We start from the raw sequence: 22,656 nt of genomic DNA on the forward strand, positions 1-22,656 counted from the left end.
TTTTTCATATTTGTGGCTGCCATCTTGAATTTTGAAAATCTGCTAACGGATTCGTAATTAGCAACTCCAAAAACCCCCACAATATCCATTGTCACCGAAATTATCGCGATTTTTCATTTTTGCACCCGCCATCTTGGATCCGCCATTTTGAATTTCGAAAATCTGATAACGGATTCGTCATCAGCGACTCCAGATACCCCCAGATATATAAATTTTCCAGATATCCCCAGATATATAAATTTTCATGTGATTCGGATTTTCTGAAAAATACGTGCCTCAAAGGGTTGAGAGAGAATTAGGCAAGTATTGGGTCGACCAGAAAGTTCCTTCGGATTGTCGCCTTTCATCTGGATCGAAAAATCCGAAGAAGTCCTCTGATTAACCCACCCAATGCCACAGAGAGCCGCGGGGATGCAGTTAAGAAAGCAAGAAAAAAAAGCCGAAACAGACGAATCGTCTCATCTGCCTCTTCTTTCCCAAGATTTCAAGCACGACGCGGTATGTGATGCGCGATGCAGTGCATTTTCGCGAATCGCAGTTCGCGGTTCACGTGTTACCGCGACAATCGCATTTCCCGACACGCCGCTCGTCGAAGTGACGTAACGCTGCGGCCGCGAGAGACATCAATCCGGGCAAGGAATTGTGTTTCCCGTCGGTTCGCCGACGGGAGATTGGAAACTCGGGCGCGGGTGGTGATGGTGATGGTGGTGAGAGCGCATCGGAGTCAAGGACGTTTCCCGGCACACGGCGGTGATAACCGGTGATCGCGTACACATATATACGTCCTTTCCGGAAAGGACGAGTGGAAACTCGGTGCGTTGCGATTGCACTTTAGTGGTTCAATCAGCTGATCGCGATAATGCGGCCGCGCTTGATCCTCGATGACTCAACGGAAGAGACGACGGAAGAGTCGCGGATTCAGCTTGACTTTTTCTTTCTTCAACTGACTCAAGCCGGAGGTTAGCCACGATTAGCGGTATCAGCGAGCTCGATAAGTGGGAGATAATTCTAATAATAATAATAATCCGGAAATTGCTGGTTGCACCACTGAGCGCATGAGATAGTTTAGAAACCTTTTCGAAACAACAGCGCATCATTCTACTATGCGAGGACGCTCGTTTGTATGTTGGTCGCGCTCGTCGACTCCCACATCGATCGCTGTACCTTTTTTTACCTTCGTGTATAATTTAATCCCTTCGCGCTGCGCGTTGTATGAAACACATCGTCCGTCCTTGTGTGCGACCGAGCTAAATTTCGAGCTCGTCTCGCGCTGACGACGCGACGGACCGGAGAAACAGCAACCGGGCACTTCCCGCCGAGAAGAATACGACATTTGTTACGTAAGGCTGACTTCGAGTACGTTTGACTCGACTGGAAATTGTTTCTTGAGATCTGCTTTCGCAGATCGGTGTGCGAAGTATGCGACACAAGGTGATGCAACGCGCGTGCGAATCGTACGTGCGATCTTCCCGTCGAACGTGCAATATCGCCTTATTACCGCGCGCGATCATCCCGACCCGTACCTTGCTTCGAGTCGCGCGACCTTCGTCTATCCTTGAACCCTCTCTCGTAATTTTACGAGCCACAAATTCGTCACGGTAATTTACGATACGATCGCGCGATTACCCCCCTCCCTCTCTCCCGTCGGCGTCTGCCCGAGTTTTTCTAGCGGACGGGAGAGATCACTTCTGTAGCCTCATTCGTCGCCGTTCCTTGCTGACGCAACCACCCATCTCAAACGTGAACTGCACGGCGATTGATTACGAATTGAATTTTCTTCCCGGTGGCGGGAGGGCCGAACGCGACTCGGGCTTTCTCTCTCATATTGGCGTTGACGCGCCAATTAGGAAACAATGCAGAATACGTTATGTTACGTACCGAATTAATTCGCCCGAAAGAATCATTCGTCGTCACTTCCTTGCTCAGCGAATCGACCGACTGTTTAAAGAGAGAAAAAAAACGATCAATTAAATTAACGCGATTAAATAAATGAACCAAACGCGCTTTGAAGTGGAATTCTCCTACTTCGCACAGCCGAATTTGATTCAAAAGAACCATAAAATTCCGTCTCCTAAATGATAAAACGCGACCTCCATTAAGTTAGCCCCCCCCACAGCGAAAATAAAATATCTAATAGGTGCAAAATTAAGTGCTAATTAGGTGCTAATTAGGTGCTACAATCCCGAATTTGGTGCTCGCGCGGTTTGGCAGAAAAAAAATAAAATAATGGGGGGGGGAGCTAGCTTAACGTTAACTTAGCCCCCCGCCCCCCAAATAAGAAAAACGTACAACACGTAAAATCGAAAACAAATTATGTTAAAATTAGATGCTAATTAAGTGCTCCAAGAGACAATTTACGGATATTAAAAATATATCGCCGTTCAAAAGTTATAACAAAATAAATATGTCATCTCAACGATGACTGTCCAAGAGAGAACTTATATTATAAAATTAGATGCTCTCGTGGCTACGGTATCAAATTAAACGTCTCTTCACGCACTGTCGAGATACCCAAGCGCCGAATTAAGTGCTCGTCCCGTTTTGCAAAAATTCGTACTTAAACGTCGGCGGGCCATGCAGGTGACAAGAGAGAACCTGTCTTAAAAAATTAGATGCTCTCACGATGTGGGTCTCAAAACACTCGTTTTTTATGCATTATTTAGATATTCAAACGCCGAATTAGGTGCTCGTCCCGTTTTACAAAAATTCGTACTTAAACATCGGCTGGCGATACAGGTTACAAGAGAGAATCTGTCTTAAAAAATTAGGTGTTCTCACAATACTGGTCTCAAAACACTCGTTTTTTTATGCATTGCTTAGATATTCCAACGCCGAATTAGGTGCTCGTCCCGTTTTGCAAAAATTCGCACTTAAACGACGGCTGACGATACAGGTTACAAGAGAGAACTTGTCTTAAAAAATTAGGTGCTCTCACGATATCTCACGATATGGATCTCAAAACACTCGTTTTTTTATGCATTGTTTAGATATCCAAACGCCGAATTAGGTGCTCGTCCCGTTTTGCAAAAATTCGCACTTAAACGTCAGCAGGCCATGCAGGTCACAAGCGAGAACCTGTCTTAAAAAATTAGGTATTCTCACGATATTAGTCTCAAAACACTCGTCTTTTGATGCCTTGTCGAGATATCTAAATGTTGAATTTGGTGCTCGTGTAGTTTGGCAGAAAAGAAATAAAATAATGGGGGCGGCTAGCTTAATGTTAACTCAGCCGCCCCCAAATGAAACAAACCTTTAACCAACACGTAAAACCGAAAACCAATTATGTCAAAATTTGGTGCTAATTAAGTGCGCCAAGAAACAATTATGAGATATTAAAAATATAATGCCAATCAAAAGTTACAACATAAAAAATATATCATCTCAAGGATGACTATCCACGAGAGAACTTATAAAATTATTATTATTTATTATATTGTCTGTTATGTAATATCTATTTTTAAAACCATTGCTTTCCATATATGCGTGGGCCATTTTGACACACCATTTATTCCAGTTGCTTATCATTTTTGAAAAAATGTTTCTATTAAGTTTTTATTTCCTCCGTGGAATTGGATAATTTTTGTTAAATAATGTTTTCCTAATCATAATCGACTGGATTGGGTAATTATTAAAATGATTCAACTTATATATATATATATATATTTCATTATAAATCATATGTACCAAAGACATATGTAATATGTCCCCCCCCCATTATTTTATTTTTTTTCTGCCAAACTACACGAGCACCAAATTCAACATTTAGATATCTCGACAAGGCATCAAAAGACGAGTGTTTTGAGACTAATATCGTGAGAATACCTAATTTTTTAAGACAGGTTCTCGCTTGTGACCTGCATGGCCTGCTGACGTTTAAGTGCGAATTTTTGCAAAACGGGACGAGCACCTAATTCGGCGTTTGGATATCTAAACAATGCATAAAAAAACGAGTGTTTTGAGACCCATATCGTGAGATATCGTGAGAGCACCTAATTTTTTAAGACAAGTTCTCTCTTGTAACCTGTATCGCCAGCCGTCGTTTAAGTGCGAATTTTTGCAAAACGGGACGAGCACCTAATTCGGCGTTCGAATATCTAAGCAATGCATAAAAAAACGAGTGTTTTGAGACCATTATTGTGAGAACACCTAATTTTTTAAGACAGATTCTCTCTTGTAACCTGTATCGCCAGCCGATGTTTAAGTACGAATTTTTGTAAAACGGGACGAGCACTTAATTCGGCGCTTGGGTATCTCGACAGTGCGTGAAGGGACGTGTAATTTGATACCATAGCCACGAAAGCACATAATTTTATAATATAAGTTCTCTCTTGGACAGTCATCGTTGAGATGACATATTTATTTTGTTATAACTTTTGAACGGCGATATATTTTTAATATCCATAAATTGTTTCTTGAAGCACTTAATTAGCACCTAATTTTAACATAATTTGTTTTCGATTTTACGTGTTGGTTGTACGTTTTTCTTATTTGGGGGGGGGGGCTAAGTTAACGTTAAGTTAGCCCCCCCCATTCTTTTATTTTTTTTCTGCCAAACCGCGCGAGCACCAAATTCGGGATTGTAGCACCTAATTAGCACCTAATTAGCACTTAATTTTGCACCTAATAGATATTTTATTTTCGATGTAGGGGGGGCTAACTTAATGCAGGTTAAAACGTGTTCGGTTCACTTCCGTCGTCATTCGTCGTTAATTCGGGCCATCTTTTTTCTCCCCCGCACATCCTCATCATCGACTATCGAAACGCGTTGGAAAGACAATCGCGAATAACTCCATCTCTTCCTTCGTCTCCTCCCGCCCCCTCTCTTTCTCTCTCATCAACTTCTCGGCACGACGCGGAGTCGCCGGCGTTATTCTGACTCATTCGCGCAAACGAGTTCGAATGGAGAGAACGGCGGCTGATAAATCACCGGTGAGAGATTCGCGGGCAATGAGGCCGCGGGTTATCGCTCGCGCGCGCGCGGAATGACGACGCAGTACGAACGGACGTAGGCGCGCGAAAGAAATATCCGCCCGAATGGCGCTCGCGGTGCATTTTCGCGCGCGTGTATGCGCGTCGCGTGTGACAAAGCGCGAGGGGGAATGAGACACGCACGAGCTAGCGCGCTCGTTTCTGTTCGTTGTTCGTTGCCGTCCGAGAAATTCCATTTTTCCGACTCGCTCTCTCGCTCTCTCTCTCTCTCTCTCTCTCCTCCCCCTCTCTCTCCTCTCCCCCCTCTCTCTCTCGTTTCTACATCTCAAGTCGCGACTTTCCACGAATTCTCGTCGCCGTCTCTCCGTCTCTCTCCTCCTCCTCTTCCTTTCCTTTTTTTTTATGAGAAAAGAGAAGGAAAACGAGTTCGGGCGAAAGTCGGACATTCCAACTGACCCCAGCCGCGCGACGCGTCAGTCCCGTCTTTCCAGAATGCGATCAATGGCATTATTATATATTTATCAACGAAGGTCGAACACGGAGCGCGCGATGCAGTCGCGGCCCGTCATTGTCAAGGTCTCACGGTTAGGCTCAGGCACAGCCGACTGGGTGGTTAGCTATCTGGTCAGTTAACCGGTGAACCAAGAGCAACCTGAACGACCACTCAACCGGCAGCATTGTCAGAGAGACGAGACGAGACGAGACGAGACGAGACGAGACGAGACGAGACGAGACGAGACGAGACAAGACGGGACGGGACGGGACGGGACGGGACGGGACGGGACGGGACGAGACGAGACGAGACGAGATGCGATGCGATGCGACGCGGTACGTGACCCGCGAGGCAAGGAATCCATGCGTGCGTGCGTGCACGCGTGCGCGCGTGTGTATGTGCGTGTCGCAGCCTCGCTCGTGTGTCGTGTGCGCGGCTAAAATAAACGATAGGTGAACAGAAGAGAGGTCTTGGCCCGTCTCTCGTCTTCTAGTCGGGCCGACGATCGGATTCCGCCCGAGAGTCTCGTACGCGAAAGCGTAGGCGATGATGCTCCGAGCGGGCCTCGTTTGAGAAATCTATCCGCGGCCGGTCTCGATAACAACGTAGATGAAACAATTAGCGCTCGAGAGCCCGTCTGCCGCGACGCGCCGCGCCGGCTCGATTGTTCCGTTGGCACCTTTTATCCTCGCGACTGAATTAGCCGATCATGAGTAGCACGCGTGTGCGCGAGATATTAATTACGCGCGCGCGCGCGAGCGAGCGCACTTGAGTGAGATCCGTTTCTTTATCGCGGCTGTTAAAGTTGACGAGGCGATCGAGACGAAGGAGCGACGTGACGTGAAGACGCGTGAAGAGAGCTCTGTTCGATCCTGAATGGCCGAGCGGGAAAAAGTGGGAAATTGAACGGCGGACGTATCGGCCTTTCGCGTTTATTACATGGCAATTTTGTAAATTGGAAAATCCAATAACACGTTGGTAAACGAGGTGCCGCGGCACGAGAGCCGAGTAAATGAAATTAGTCTCCACGGACGCGAGTGAGAGGGCCGAACCGAGCCGAGGAAGATGAAAGGTTCATGAAGGTTTATCCGTTATGAAGCAAAGACGAAAAAAGTAAAGAGATCCGGCAGCTTACGGCCGCACGTAGGTAGGTTCTTTCATTCGACCCGCCGGAGGAACATGAAGTCGCTATCCCCTCGGACGAAAATGTGTTTGCTAAGCAAAGATTACCGTGAAGCCACTTGCGGGATCAGGCCGGTTCACGTTGACGTTATCTCGTTGCAGCAAGTGGGCCAAGTTTGCCGTGGCTGAATAAGGACTCAAATCACGTTTGTCATCGCGTTTCATGCTCCACGATAAACAAACGGTTCAAGTAACGCGATAAAAGTTGAAACTCGTCATTCGGACATGAGCAAATTTCTCTCGACTGTGTATGGGAAGAATACGTCGCACAGCGAGAGGATTATTCTCCGTCTGAAAGTCGGATGTGATACGGAAACGAGAAAGAGGAGAGAGAGAGAGAGAGAGAGAGAGAGAGAGAGAGAGAGAGAGAGAGAGAGAGAGAGAGAGAGAGAGAGAGAGGAGGGAGAGAGGAGGGAGAGAGGAGAGAGAGAGGAGAGAGAGAGGAGAGAGAGAGGAGAGAGAGAGAGGAAAGAGAGAGAGGAGAGAGAGAGAGGAGAGAGAGAGAGGAGAGAGAGAGAGGAGAGAGAGAGAGGAGAGAGAGAGGAGAGAGAGAGGAGAGAGAGAGGAGAGAGAGGAGAGAGAGAGAGGAGAGAGAGAGAGGAGAGAGAGAGGAGAGAGAGAGAGGAGAGAGAGGAGAGAGAGAGAGAGAGGGAAGGGGAGGGGAGGGGAGGGAGAAAAAGAGAAGAGAAAAGTGTCCGTCACGCTAACTTCAGCCAAGTCTTCCTCGTGTCTCTTCGAAAGGTCGTCGGCTCGTAAAGGCGAACGGTTAACGCGTTCGTGCGTGACAGGTAGCAAGGAAACGGCAAAAACGGCAAGAAAAACTGGCAAAGAAACCCGTCGGGAAGTTCACGATACATTATTCAAGCGCTAGACGAATTACTAGACGGTAGGTCGGCCACCCAAGAGAGAATGATAGAGCGAGAGCGAGAGAGAGAGAGAGAGAGAGAGAGAGAGAGAGAGAGAGAGAGAGAGAGAGAGAGAGAGAGAGAGAGAGAGAGAGAGAGAGAGAGAGAGAGAGAGCGAGAGCAAGAGCGAAAGAGATAAAGACAGAGGGAACGAGAAGTGATACCGAAAATGCAGACAAATAAATTTTCCAGAAGCAGCCGCCCTGGGAGCACACGCTGGAATATAAACCAATGAATTATTGATCCGTTCCGCGGCCCTTCTCACGCTTGCTATCTCCCATGTGGTATCTCTCGTCGCAGCTTCCGTCGGGCTACAGCAATCATGCAAAAATAATACGTTAACATCAAGATCGTGAGCAACGAGGGACGGCCGGCTGCTTTCAGGCTCGCCGCCTGGAACTTTCCTCTGCGAGTCTCGCGGCAGCTAATCGTCCTCGCTCACGTACAATCAGTGGCGGACAGGTTGCAGGTTTATCTTTTCCAAACACATTTTGAAACTCTGTATCCCTCGCTGTATCCCCGGTGAGAGAAATTACGTCACTCGATCATTTCCAGAGGATTGACCCATTAATGCCCGCTGGGACAGAAATTTCGCGTTGATTTCAATTTTATGAATTATAAAAATGCTCGAAAATTTTAATTCAAAGTACATTACTAAGAGTTTTCGAGGTTGCTCTTTCCGAATCCGCTGCAAGAATCGTAAAAAATGAGTGTTTGTATTGATTTGTAACGGATTTTTTCTCGTCAATTTTTTTTAAATCATGGATTTCATCTTGATAAAAATGTTGAATATTACCGGAAAGTATTCCAATTGTGTCCTCAAGATTTGTACTTAAAATATATGTGGTTCTGAAATTTTTGCAATTTAGTAATTTCAATATGGCGACCATATATGTATGTATTACTATAGATATCGCCGGATTCTTGGAAACTCGGTCGAATAACTCGTTATGAGTGCATTTTTATGAAAAATCATCTAAAATAAAAGTCCTGTTGATCGAGTTCTTTCACGTGGTAGGCCCCAAATTTGGGTCCGATGTACTTTTTGAGCCTAACGGGGTTGATTTTTTGGTGCAAAATTTATATTTTTTATTACAGATTTGAAAAGTACAGAAAATTTTACGTCCAGATATGTATTTTTGAAATTTTAAGTCTGGGCCTTATATGCACTCTGAGAGCCTAACTTATATTTTAAAATAACTGATCAATGTAATTGTATCTAAATTACTTAAAACAAAAGTTGTGTTTTTCATTGAGGTTTACTTTAAGTACTTACTTTATACCTTTAATACTTTAATACCTAAAGTAAACCTCAATGAAAAACACAACTTTTGTTTTAAGTAATTTATATAGAATTACATTGATCAGTTATTTTTAAAAAAATATAAGTTAGGCTCTCAGAGCGCATATAAGACCCAGACTTAAAATTTCAAAAATACATATCTGGACGTAAAATGTTCTGTACTTTTCAAATCTGTAATAAAAAATATAAATTTTGCACCAAAAAATCAACCCCGTTGGGTCCCGTTAGGCTCAAAAAGTACATCGGATCCAAATTTGGGGCCTACCACATGAAAGAACTCGATCAACAGGACAACTTTTATTTTAGATAATTTTTCATAAAAATGCACTCATAACGAGTTATTCGACCGAGTTTCCAAGAATCCGGCGATATCTATAGTAATACATACATATATGGTCGCCATATTGAAATTACTAAATTGCAAAAAATTTCAGAACCACATATATTTTAAGTACAAGTCTTGAGGACACGATAGGAGTACTTTTCAGTAATATTCAACATTTTTATCAAGATGAAATCCATGATTTAAAAAAAATTGACGAGAAAAAATCGCATTTTTTGGAAAAAAAAACCAATACAAACACTCATTTTTTTATAATTCTCGCAACGGATTCGGAAAGAGCAACCTCGAAAACTCTTAGTAATGTACTTTGAATTAAAATTTTCGAGCATTTTTATAAAAATCCATAACATTGAAATCAACGCGAAATTTCTATCCCAACGGGCATTAATGGGTTAATTTCCCCACTGAATACTCTGAATGCATTGTGAGGCTCGGTGAGAAGATACACCGCAATTCTTCTCTCGCAACTCTTCGACTACACGAGCAATTGTCGAGAAACAATTCTTAATCGGAGAATCAAGTAGCATCAGTAATTGCTAATTGATGTAATTATCAATGATCGAAAGGCGATGATTATACTCCCCGTGACACGACACGCGAAGGATGGCTGGCGATTCGGCTCGCCGCTATCGGACACCCGAGAGGCCGGTCGCTCGTACACGAGATCAATAATCGCGACTAACGATCGAATTGCATGCATGTAACACGCGACGAAGATCGCTCGCACAGCTCGCTTCACGGAACAGATTCCACTGACGCAACGTGAAACGATACTTTACGATGCCGGATGGTGATTCCGCGCGATCGTCGAGCGATCGAGTCCGTGGCGCCGAGGAGTTGTCGTCGTCGTCGTCGTCGTCGTCGTCGTCGTCGTCGTCGTCGTCGTTGTCGTCGTCGTCGTCGTCGTACCGTTCGTTTATGGCGATAATTCACGTCTATTAAGCTGGCACAGCCCTTTCAGCACAATCGCATGGGACTAACACAGAAATTTAGTGCTCTTTTGTTGCTAATTTGTTGCTCTATTCCCGATTTTGTTGCTCCAGCCATTTCCAAGAAAACAGGGGCTGTGCTAGCTTAACATTAAAGTTAGCACAGCCCCTCGAAAAAAAATAAAAAATGAAAAACGGACACATATTTTTAAACTACGATTTTGTTGCTAATTTGTTGCTCTATTCCCGATTTTGTTGCTCCAGCCATTTCGAAAAAAAACAGTGCCGGGGACCTAGAGACGTGTGCCGGCTATAAGAGTAAACTACTCAAAAAAAATTTGTTGCTCGCCCAATTTCGGTCTCAGTATGTTGCCTGACTTTGTTGCTCTTAAGATATCCCAATTTCAAATTTGTTGCTCGCGGTATATGTTTAAACAATAACCAAGGACTTATAGGGCTGTGCTGGCTACAAGAGTAAACTACTCGAAAAAAATTTGTTGCTCACTCAATTCCGGTCTCAGTATGTTGCCTGATTTTGTTGCTCTTAAGATATCCCAGTTTCAAATTTGTTGCTCGCGGTATATGTTTAAACAATAGCCGAGAACCTATAAGTGCATGCTGGCTACAAGAGCAAACTAGTCGAAAAAAATTTGTTGCTCGCCCAATTTCGGTCTCAGTATGTTGCCTCACTTTGTTGCTCTTAAGATATCCCAGTTTCAAATTTGTTGCTCGCGGTATATGTTTAAACAACAGCCGAGGACTTATAGGGCTGTGCTGGCTACAAGAGTAAACTACTTGAAAAAAATTTGTTGCTCGCCCAATTCCGGTCTCAGTATGTTGCTTGATTTTGTTGCTCTTAAGATATACCAGTTTCAAATTTATTGCGCGCGGTATATGTTTAACCAACAGCCGAGGACTTATAGGGCTGTGCCGGCTACAAGAGTAAACTACTCGAAAAATTTGTTGCTCGCCCAATTTCGGTTTCAGTATGTTGCCTGATTTTGTTGCTCTTAAGATATCCCACTTTAAAATTTGTTGCTCGCGGTATATGTTTAAACAACAGCCGAGGACTTATAGGTGTGTGCTGGGAATTGGGCAAGTAACAAATTTTTTTCGAGTAGTTTACTCTTGTAGCCAGCACACATCTATAGGTTCTCGGCTATTGTTTAAACATATACCGCGAGCAACAAATTTTAAAGTGGGATATCTTAAGAGCAACAAAATCAGGCAACATACTGAGACCGAAATTGGGCGAGCAACAAATTTTTTTCGAGTAGTTTACTCTTGTAGCCAGCACAGTCCTATAAGTCCTCGGCTGTTGGTTAAACATATACCGCGCGCAACAAATTTTTAACTGGGATATCTTAAGAGCAACAAAATCAAGCAACATACTGAGACCGGAATTGGGCGAGCAACAAATTTTTTTCAAGTAGTTTACTCTTGTAGCCAGCACAGCCCTATAAGTCCTCGGCTGTTGTTTAAACATATACCGCGAGCAACAAATTGGAATGCGGGACATCTTAAGAGCAACAAATTCGGACAACATATTAAGACAGAAATTGGACAAGCAACAAATTTTTTTCCAGTAGTTTACTCTTGTAGCCAGCACAGCCCTATAAGTCCTTGGCTGTTGTTTAAACAAATACCGTGAACAAATTTGAAACTAAGATATCTTAAGAGGAACAAAATCAGGCAACATACTGAGACCGAAATTGGGCGAGCAACAAATTTTTTTTGAGTAGTTTACTCTTGTAGCCGGTACACGTCTCTAGGTCCCCGGCACTGTTTTTTTTTCGAAATGGCTGGAGCAACAAAATCGGGAATAGAGCAACAAATTAGCAACAAAATCGTAGTTTAAAAATATGTGTTCGTTTTTCATTTTTTATTTTTTTTTTCGAGGGGCTGTGCTAACTTTAATGTTAAGCTAGCACAGCCCCTGTTTTCTTGGAAATGGCTGGAGCAACAAAATCGGGAATGGAGCAACAAATTAGCAACAAAAGAGCACTAAATTTCTGTGTTAGTCCCATGCGATTGTGCTGAAAGGGCTGTGCCAGCTTAATAGACGTCGATAATTCCACGGGAGCTACGAGAGATACTCTCATGGATTACGCGAGACAGCTCGGAGAAAACACTAGTTGGCGATTCCTCGTCGATGGCCGACGATCTTAACAATGTGGACTACTGTGCGGCGACCGGAGAAGGAAGATCGGGCCGCGAGTTCACCGAGATCGTCGCGATGAATCGCTCGGGGTGATTCGCAACGTGGGAAAGAACGTGCGGAGTCGCGTTCCAAATTCTCCATCATCGCGCGCGTGCGAAGAGAAGACTGGCTTGTAACGTAAACGTCCCAATGGCCGGGCATGTCCCAGTATCCAACCACTTTGAAGAAAAAATATTTACTATTTATTTTAACAATAATAAATGAAAGTAATAACTATTGTAAAAAAAATTCCAATATTTGACGATTATTTGGAAAAAATATACCCAATTTGATACTTTTGTATTAAAATAAAAATTAATTAAATAAGTACGCACTTATGGTTTGACAAAGTAATGGCCAGTCGTTAATAAATTTATCAAGAGATAGCTTATTATTATTTATCAAGAGATATCTATATTTACATTATTTCCCGTTAGCACGTACTAATTTTCTAAGTGCGGTCAGACACTGACAAGGAGAGTGTCACAACTGTCCCTCACCGATTTGAATGGGCTTCGGATATGTTGTAGAGCATCAAAAACTAAGGGATACATATTTTTTTATATCGGCTTCGGAGCATGTTCAGGGGGTGAAATCACCCCTTGAAAAAAATAGCCGTTATCGTTTTTATCAAATATTTTCTAAATTATGAGTCATATGAAGAAAAGTTTGAGACAAAAGTTTTGCAATATTTTATGCTCTTTGCAACCATGTGTTCAGTTCTTTAAAATTTCAAATGTTGAACTACTCCTCCCCCCCTCTTGTTACACTGGCAAAATTTTTAAGTTTTTGTAAGGACAAAAATTGTAGAGCATTAAATACCAAATCCATCCATATAATATTAGAAAATGGTATTTAATATTTTGGACAAAACGCAATGAGAAAACTTCATGGTATATGTGCCGCGCTGCCCGAGTAGATAGATACTGTAGGTAGGTACGCTGTGATATTTCTCTGCAATTGCACTATGCTTCACGACTGCTTGTGCATATTTTATTATGCTACAATTAATCGTAATGATATGATATACAATATTACACGAAATAAAAATGCTTGATGAAAACATGAACAATAGAATAATTTGCATATATAACAGTAGCAAATGTGTGTGCAGCATCGCTATTTGTACAAAAGCTCCAAATGTATATTTTCTTCATTTAATGTGTAAAATTTATGTTCACTACAATCTGAAAGGTATGTCGATTAAAGATAATTAAAATGATTAAAAAAAAAGAAATATTTCATGCAATGCACGTGAAATAATGAAACACATTATCATCAGCCTAATCAGAAAACCTCCTAACTTCAATTTTTGACAAAATTAAGATACTCATTTTGTTCGATTTATCTCGTCGACTTTGATCGAATAAAATGAGTCTCAATTTTGTCAAAAATTGGAATTAAGAGGTTTTCTAATTAGGCCGACGTTATGTTACCTCTGCAAGCGTGTAGTGTGACAATACAATATATTTTATTAATTGCTGAATGAAACATAACGAAGGACTTAACAAAAATTATGGAGTAATAATTTAGAGGATAGAGAGGAACAATACAATAAATTATAGAAAAATAAATGGCCTCGATAACAAACGTGATTCACCTGTAAGTTAAACAAAAATAAGGAGCAACGCAGATTCGCCAAGAAAAACAACTTCAACAAAGTAATCGTTCACCAACTGAATCAAACACAGACAATCACAATGAAATCGAGCATATGGTTCAATAATAAACAACCATTATTGGCGTGCGAAAAGAGATATAATAAACATTGACTGCTATTGGCGTGCATCCACGTTCAAAAATCAAGGACGAGTGACGAGTACCAGACGGCAGAAAGACTTAAAATATATCTCGAAAACTCTGTTTGTAAACAGGATGGTACATTATAATCTATCGAGTATTTTGATGATGAATAGATAATTCAGAAAATATACATTTGAAATCTCTATATAAATAGCGCGCCCTACACGCATTTGCTACGTTGTTATATATGCGATTTATCTCTGCTCACATGTTTATTTTGTGTAAAGGACTGGTCTCACGATTGTGTTAATAATTTTCTATACGCTAACTTTTATGAAGTTACATATGGAACATTATATGACAACGTTCATGATTTAGAATTGTTAGTGTTATTGTTTTTGTCGAAATCATGAAGGTTGCCATGCAGAGCTCCGTGCACAACTTCATAAGTTAACATATAGAAAAGCATTAATACAATCGAACATCGTGAGACTAATATCATATCATTACGATTAATTGTAGCATAAGGAGATATGCACAAGCAGTCGTGAAGCATAGTGCAATTGCAGAGAAATATCACAGCGTGATATTTCTTGATAACCTACCTACCGTGATAACCTACCTACAGTATCTATCTACTCGGGCAGCGCGGCACATTATACCATGAAGTTTTCTCATTGCGTTTTGTCCAAAATACCATTTTCTAATATTATATATGGATGGATTTGGTATTTAATGCTCTACAATTTTTGTCCTTACAAAAACTTAAAAATTTTGCCAATGTAACAAGAGGGGGGGAGGAATAGTTCAACATTTGAAATTTTAAAGAACTGAACACATGGTTGCAAAGAGCATAAAATATTGCAAAACTTTTGTCTGAAACTTTTCTTCATATGACTCATAATTTAGAAAATATTTGATAAAAACGATAACGGCTATTTTTTTCAAGGGGTGATTTCACCCCCCGACCATGCTCCGAAGCCGATATAAAAAAATATGTATCCCTTAGTTTTTGATGCTCTACAACATATCCGAAGCCCATTCAAATCGGTGAGGGACAGTTGTGACACTTTCCTTGTAAGACAAATTATATCCGAACATTGGGCCATAACCTATTTTAACTGTCTATTTTAACTGGTTATTGGTACGTTAATGCGATTCATTATTTGTGTAAATATTTCATTAATAATAAATATATACATTGGTTTAAATCAGTTTTCTCTACTTAAGGGAATCTTAAGTTTTCGAATAAATGCAAATATTTATATCAAAAAACTATTCCTAATATTATATATTGTCTTTTTTGTAACGACCTTGCTTAAACGTCCAGTTGAGACACTTACTTTACTCGACGAAGCCGCGAAGCACTCCCGCATGGAAAATTTCCCAGGGTTTAATCGGCATCCGATGATGCCGACCTCTCGGAATTTATGCAGATTCAAGTTACACGGGACAAATATAGGATATAAATACGTAGGATAAAATTGCGACAAAATTTTGGTAAGTTTTTTCGTCTTTATAAAATTTCCGTTTAGAATTTTCTAAACGGAGAATGAGATTTCCAAGTGATGTCGCGATCGACTAAATAACTTCGGGACGAATTTAGAAATTCCGATCGATATCTATGTTGTGTTTAAGAAAATCCTAAGAAGTTCCGATGCGGGTCACCGTCCTCGGAGAGGTCTTTGACACATTTCGGTGCTTCTCCCTCTCACTCACGGGCCAAGAAGAAACCCAGTCGACTCCGCGGTATAAAGAGCTACTGAATGGCTCGCATTTGACCTTTAAACTGTCATTTGAATAAATTGTTCCCTCGCTGCAGCCGCGTTACGCAACATGACACGATTATGTAATCGATTTTTTCTTCTTCGCGATCTTCGTCGTCGTTGCCGTCGACTAAAAGCGTCCGAGACGTCTAAAAGCAGCGATTCGCACACATCGCGGTAATCATCGTTACAGGCTGAGCAACGAGGGAAGCTGCGACGTGGTGAGTTGCATTGCGGGGAAAAACACGTACGTTTCTACGTCCGGCGAAAGACGGATCACCGGTGCTTGGTCGTCAATCCTCACGTCGTCATCGACGAGCGTTCGCACTGACGCACGCGAAGCGAGATGTCGCGTGTGAGCGGCGGCGGCGGCCAACCCACCTAATCCCGTTCTTGGCGCGATTACAGCTAATTAGCGATCTCTCTCTCTCTCTCTCTCTCTCTCTCTCGTTCTTGCTCTGTCGAGTCGCGGTTAAATTACAGGAGACGTTCTCTTTAAACGGCGCACCTGAGAGAATGTTTCTGACGACGGCCTGTCGCGGAAAGAAACAGAGGCCACCGCCGCCGAGACGTGTTGATCCAGCTCGTGAATCCAGCGGCGGAGCTCCCGCGAGTTATCTCCGGGAAGCCGATTGTGTTAATCGCCGGATAAGATGTGATCATGATAATAGCGCGATGCATTCATCGGATCGGTCGCGTCGCCAGTAGCGAGCCGCGACGACGACGACGACGACGACGACGACGACGACGACGACGACGACGACGACGACGACGAGGAAGTCGAAGCCTCGGCGGAATAACTCGCTTGTCCGTAGCGGCGTGTCCGCATCCATAAGAACGCGACCGCGGTGTTTTAAAGGCAGAACACGACTTAACGAGCGTACGTTTTTAGTACCGTCGCGCAACCGTGAAAGAGACGATACTGGAAGAGAGGAAGAGCATAAAAGGAAGGTTCGATGTCGGCCGGGTATCAGCGATGAATCTGCCGAAAAATCCGAGCCACAAGCTCCTTGTATTCCACGACGTGTCGTCGTCGTCGTCGTCGTCGTCAAACGTGACCCGCCTCCGACCCCCGAATTCGAAAGAACTCTGTGAAGAAGCGAGGCGCGCTCGCGCAACAACCGATTGCGCGAACTCGGAATCGTCCTGAGAACTCCACCGAAGAAGCGAATGCGGAAACGCGCGCGTCCTCCGGCCGAGCATCGATCATCGGCGGCGCTAATTAATAGCGCGGAACGACACTTTAAGAGAGGCTCTTCCGGCCGCGTGTTTCACGAACTCGGCGGAAATGGCGAACGGTAAGAAGCGGGAAACGGGATGCGAATGATACATAACGCGCAGGCATTACCGTAACGACGACGACGACGACAGTGGCCGACGAAGACGAGGCGCCGCTAGAGGAAGGTATCGAACGACCTGCGGAGACATGAGCAAGGGGTGAGGGACACGTAGGCATAGCAACCACCATCCATCCATCCCCGAGTCCACGCCTCGCGAAGGGGGAGAGGGAGGGAGAGAGAAAGAAAGAGAGAGAGAGAGAGACAGAGAGAGAGAGAGAGAGAGAGAGATGGAGAGAGTTTATACTGTATCAAGTGTTCAGGAAATCCGACACGAACTCCGGCTAAAAATACACAGCCTGTTTATACGCGTACGCGTTACTCGAGCGCGCCGCGATTGCGACCCGGTAACGATCTCGCGCATTCTCGCGCGCACTCTCTCCCTCTTCCTCTCGTTGCTTTATTTTTCCTACCTCCCTTCGAGCGGCTGCAGCAACGCGCGCGTGTTGATGGAAGCTGGCCGAAGGCCGGCGCGCATTTTCAACCCTCTTCCGTGAAGAGAGAAAGAGGAGGAGAAGGAGAGAAAACGATCCGAGCGCGCGACGAGTCACCGATCGACTTTGGCGATCGGCTTTCTCGAAATTAACCCATTTGCATCACAGCTCTAAATACGCAACCAACTTCAGAAATCGGAGACTGACGGTCGGCCTGTATCACCGCGCATCATTGGCGAAAACTGACTGAACGTCATCATGAGCGTATTATTTATTCCGCGGGTGGTTGGTAATAAGTGAACGTCGTGCCTCGCGGAATATTCCGCGGCTGGTGCTAAGTGACAATCATTACGTGTGGATTATTCCGCTTACAAATGCAAATGGGTTAATTGGAATATAATTGGAGTTTCGTCAGAAGCGCCCGCGTCTGATCGGCGCTCGGCTGTCGCCGCGTTCCGCTACGCACCACAGGTCGCCGTAGCGGCTTAATCCTTTGGTGCACGTTTCTTTCTAATGAATATAACTTTGTGAAACTTATTACTCGAAAGGGTCTTAGGCTTCTTAGGGTCGCTGAATATAAATCCGGTGTGAAAAATACGAAATTCAAAATAGTAGGTTCAATATGGCGGACGAATTTTCAAAATCAGCCGAAGTCCTTTGAAATGTATTATTTAAGAGTTTTCGAAGTTGCTATTATTACAAATTCGTTATCGAAAACTCGAAATGCCAGTTGACACCGGTCAGGTTGCTCTGTTCCCAAACGCAGTCAGCTTGCTTCATTTCTATGTTCGCCATATGAAATCCGTCATTTTGAATTTTGTATTTTTCACGCCGGATTTGTATTCAGCGATCCCAAAAACCCCCAGATAATGGTGTTTTACTTAAAATTTCATGTAAATGAATTTATTCTCTAAAAACGACAATTTCGTTCACTATATGCTTGTTCACTATAACAAATCACTTATTTGAAATGACTCTAAAAGTTGATGTATTAATTAGAGGAACATTTTAATAGTCCAACAATATCAAATATGCTGAAGAAATATGTGAGAAATTTAAATTATTGGAAAAACAAGCTTGGATGATAGATGGCACTCTGGTAGGACCACTATGCAAAGGGTTAGATAGATTAAGATTTTCGCAGATGCGCGTCTGCCGGCAAAAAAGAAGAGCGCTCGACGTCAACAACCGGAGGTGTTTCATAACGATGATAAGCTTGTCGGCGTCGTTGAATGCGATCCGACGTCTCCCTCGAGCCTCGCGGCTTCTTCGTGCGACGAACGATAGGACGATCCCGGCGCGCTGTGTCGTCCTCGCGATATCTTTTCGCCGATACGTTAAGTACGATCGCATTCACCGCATGCTGATCCGGCGCGGGAAAGAGAGAGAGAGAGAGAGAGAGAGAGAGAGAGAGAGAGAGAGAGAGAGGGAGGGAGAGGGAGAGGGAGAGGGAGATGGGAGGAGAGGAGAGGAGGAGGAAACGCGCAGCTGAGTACATACACGCACGTAGAAGCGGCGTAGATATAGATACTAATATTGCATGTTATTTGACGCATCGGCGCACCGACGGCTCGCGGCCGACGAAAGAAGAAGAGGGATCCCGTCGACGCGCGGTTTCCCTCGTTCCCCGTTCCGACTCCGCGCGGACGCTACACCTCGCCACGTTCGGTGCGTGTATACCTCGGCATATCCTCAGACGCAACCAGGCAATAACAATGGAGTGAACGAGGCCCGAACGAATCTGGTAGCCGCCTTCCTCCCGCGATCGCCCAGCGGCGAAGCGGACAGCTTCAGACGACGTTCTTGATCTCTCTTTCCCCCTCTCTCTCTCTCTCTCTCTCTCTCTCTCTCTCTCTCTCTCTCTCTCTCTCTCTCTCTCTCTCGCTCTCTTTTTTCCGTATATCGAGCATCCACGAGGTCCCGTTGCAATCCTCCCGCTCGTGTTCCCTCGCGATCAATGTATAATTCACAGTGTAACCCGATATAGAAAATAATAACGTTCGAGAGATTCGCGACCCGCGTTCGCGGTTTGATCCCGGCGCGATTTTATCTGCGAAACGCGGAACGGTTCTCGTCTCGCGACGAGGAACGCGCTCCTCTTTTCTCGGAGTCGACAGCCGGCTGCGGGGGGAGGAAGTTTGTCTCTTTTATTCGCGATTAAAGCGGCGGAAAGAGACGGAGCTCGCCGGAGGCGGCGGGAATGGCTGGGAGAGAGAGAGAGAGAGAGAGAGAGAGAGGAGAGAGAGGGAGAGAGAGGAAGAGAGAGAGAGAGAGAGAGAGAGAGAGAGAGAGAGAGAGAGAGAGGGAGAGAGAGGAGAGAGAGGAGAGAGGAGAGAGAGAGAGGGAGAGTGCGGCAAGTTAGCGCAATCCTTTTACGACGGATAACACGTACGGTGGAACTTGACGAAATACTAGACGGCCGGGATATCCGCTTATTTGGTCGGCGTTGAGACAACGACGGACGGTGGCTGCATTTTTACGCGTTTCTTGGTGACCGCCGCCGTCGCCATCTGCTATCGTGCGAGATGCGTTCGCGAGCGCGCGCGCGCCTGTGTTCGTCTGTATATGTGTCTGCTTGTGCGAGAGCGAACGTGCATACCGATGTATGACTTTATATAGCAGACAGGTAGATTTCTAATTGCGGAAAAGGCGATGGACGAGGTTACCTTACTGCTCGGCACAAAGCCGCGGCTTGAGACTCCGGCTCGGGACGCGGATATCCCGGTGTGTCCTCTCGACTCCGCGCACTCGAAGGAAAGAGGACGCGAGAGTGACGCTGCGGAGTCACTGACGAATTAAACGCGATCAGATCGCGATGGAAATGACGCGAGAAGGTCGGATTTTCCGAACGAGACTTCGTTATCAAGTGGCTTTGATAACGACCGGTGCCTCGCTCAACGCGACATTCTCTTTCATTAGGAATCGAATTAAGCACGTAATTCTATTTTTCTTTTCAGCGTCTAACCGCCAGTACACATCTGTACGTAATTTCGATCGTAAATAATTCGATTACACGCGGAAAAATATATACTGCGCTCGAGTAATTTATTTCAAGTGATCACAGATTAACGCGGTCGCGGCGAAATCCTGAATAACGACTCGACGGCGCTCGATCGCCGTCGCTTTTACTTTCCAAAGCGATCGCGCGTGATATGCGCCCGCTTTAGAGACGCGTATTTAGCATACGTGACGTGAGAAAGATCCGGCGATCCGGAGCGAAAATTTCGCGGAACGCGAAAGGCGGCGTGACAACAGCGCGGCCGTTGCGGCTGCGGAGCGCCGTTAATTTCCCTCGCGCAATTCTGCGGGGAACAGTCGCTTATTATCATCGGCCGTGTAATAACGCCCGTTTACAAGCTCGCGATATCGCGGAATCCCGGAATACACTCGACGCGCTTTGATTCGCGATCGCGTTTATGTTTTGCGTTTTCACTTTTCCTTACATAATAATGCCGTTCTTAACAGCCTCAACGTGGCACAGGTGAGAGAAGGAGCTAGAGGGAGATAGACAGATAGACGGAAGGGGAGAGGAGAGAGAGGAGAGAGAGAGGAGAGAGAGAGGAGAGAGAGAGGAGAGAGATAGGAGAGAGAGAGAGAGAGAGCGAGAGAGAGAGAGAGAGAGAGAGAGAGGACGGTGGAGTTTCGTGTTCACGATGTTATCGGGGAGCGTGACCGATAACGGCGAAACTTGTCACGTGCATTTTTCACTGATACCGGGACTCGAGAGACGACGTATCGAAAATCGCTCAACGACTCGGAACAGAAAAGATTGGTCCAGTACCGCTGTTCTGACGGAGCACAGGGCCTTCATTCTGCACGTATAACAAATGCGCGTGACAATGTGCTTCCTTTAACCCTTTGCTGCATAATGGTCCTGTCAGAGTGCCACCTGTCATCCAAGCTTGTTTTTCCAATAATTTAAATTTTTCACGTATTTCTTCAGCATATTTAGTATGGTTGGACTACTAAAATGTTCCTCTAATACATCAACTTTTAGAGTCATTTCAAATAAGTAATTTATTACTAATACGCATATATTGGACAAAATTGTCGTTTTTAGAGAATAAATTCATTTACATGAAATTTTAAGTAATAACGTATACTTCAAAATCATCATCTATGGTTTTTGGAGTCGCTGAATACAAATCCGGCGTGAAAAATACAAAATTCAAAATGGCGGACGGAATTTTCAAAATCAGTCGAATTCGCTTGAAACTTATAAATCGGGGATTTTTGAAGCCGTTGAATACGAATCCGGTGTGAAAAATACAAAATTCAAAATGACGGATCTCACATGGCGAACATAATTATAGAAATGAAGCAAGCTGCCTGCGCTTGAGAACCGAGCAACTTGACCGGTGTCAACTGAACCTTGCCGTATATATCCGTCATAGCTCTGGCATTTCGAATTTTTGATAACGAATTTGTAATTAACAACCTCAAAAGTCCTTAAATAACAAATTTTAAGCAAATTCGACTGATTTTGAAAATTTCGTCCGCCATATTGGATCCGCCATTTTGAATTTCGTATTTTTCACACCGGATTTATTATTAGATTTGTAATATTGTTTCAGCGATCCTAAAGACCTCCGAGTAACAAGTTTCACAAAATTGTATTCATTAGAAAAAAAAACATGCAACAAAGGGTCAATTGTAACTTGAGTTTTGTTCATACGTGCATTTCACGTATAAACCTGTTTTACCTCCGGATGCAGAAAGGCGTGCATATGTGACGCTCACATGTCCAGAACACGAGAACCTATTCTGGATCGCGCGTATCGGACGCTAAACATGCCCTCCTGATTGCCAGACAGGCACGAAGGGAAACGGAACTCGCGGGCAATCGAGAGGGCATACTTGTCGAGAGGGGGGAATAGAGGCGGCCTGCAAGTTCGCGGTGACATAAAACCTCTTATTTATAGGCACAGCCCGCCATCGCGAGAGGTGAGCTGCGCGACGCATGCCTCGCGCTCTAAGCCAACCTGTTCGCCGACAACGACCCAGTTAGCGCGTCTCGGTGACTTACTCGAATTTCAATTTAGACGTTCCCGAATGCACCGCGCGCCGCCGCGACACCGGCAGGACGTCACGC

The 22,656-nt window shown here is 44.3% G+C and overlaps 1 protein-coding gene across 4 annotated transcripts in view; it reads right to left on the reverse strand.

Annotated features, from left to right (window-relative positions):
• Wdr62 (WD repeat domain 62) overlaps window positions 1–22,656 on the reverse strand; it is a 134,654-nt gene that overhangs the window by 104,702 nt on the left and 7,296 nt on the right. The window contains exon 1 of one of the 4 annotated variants that reach the window (XM_025297780.1): window positions 1,879–1,911. The exons of the other annotated variants lie outside the window; for them this stretch is intronic. The gene's annotated coding sequence lies outside the window, so the exon portion shown is untranslated. Of the gene's footprint in view, window positions 1–1,878; window positions 1,912–22,656 lie in introns of those variants that run through there. 4 annotated transcript variants of the gene reach the window in all.

The sequence above is a fragment of the Harpegnathos saltator genome, unplaced genomic scaffold (assembly GCF_003227715.2).
Source record: "Harpegnathos saltator strain DR-91 unplaced genomic scaffold, Hsal_v8.6 scaffold188, whole genome shotgun sequence".
Classification (NCBI taxonomy): Eukaryota; Metazoa; Arthropoda; class Insecta; order Hymenoptera; family Formicidae; genus Harpegnathos; species Harpegnathos saltator.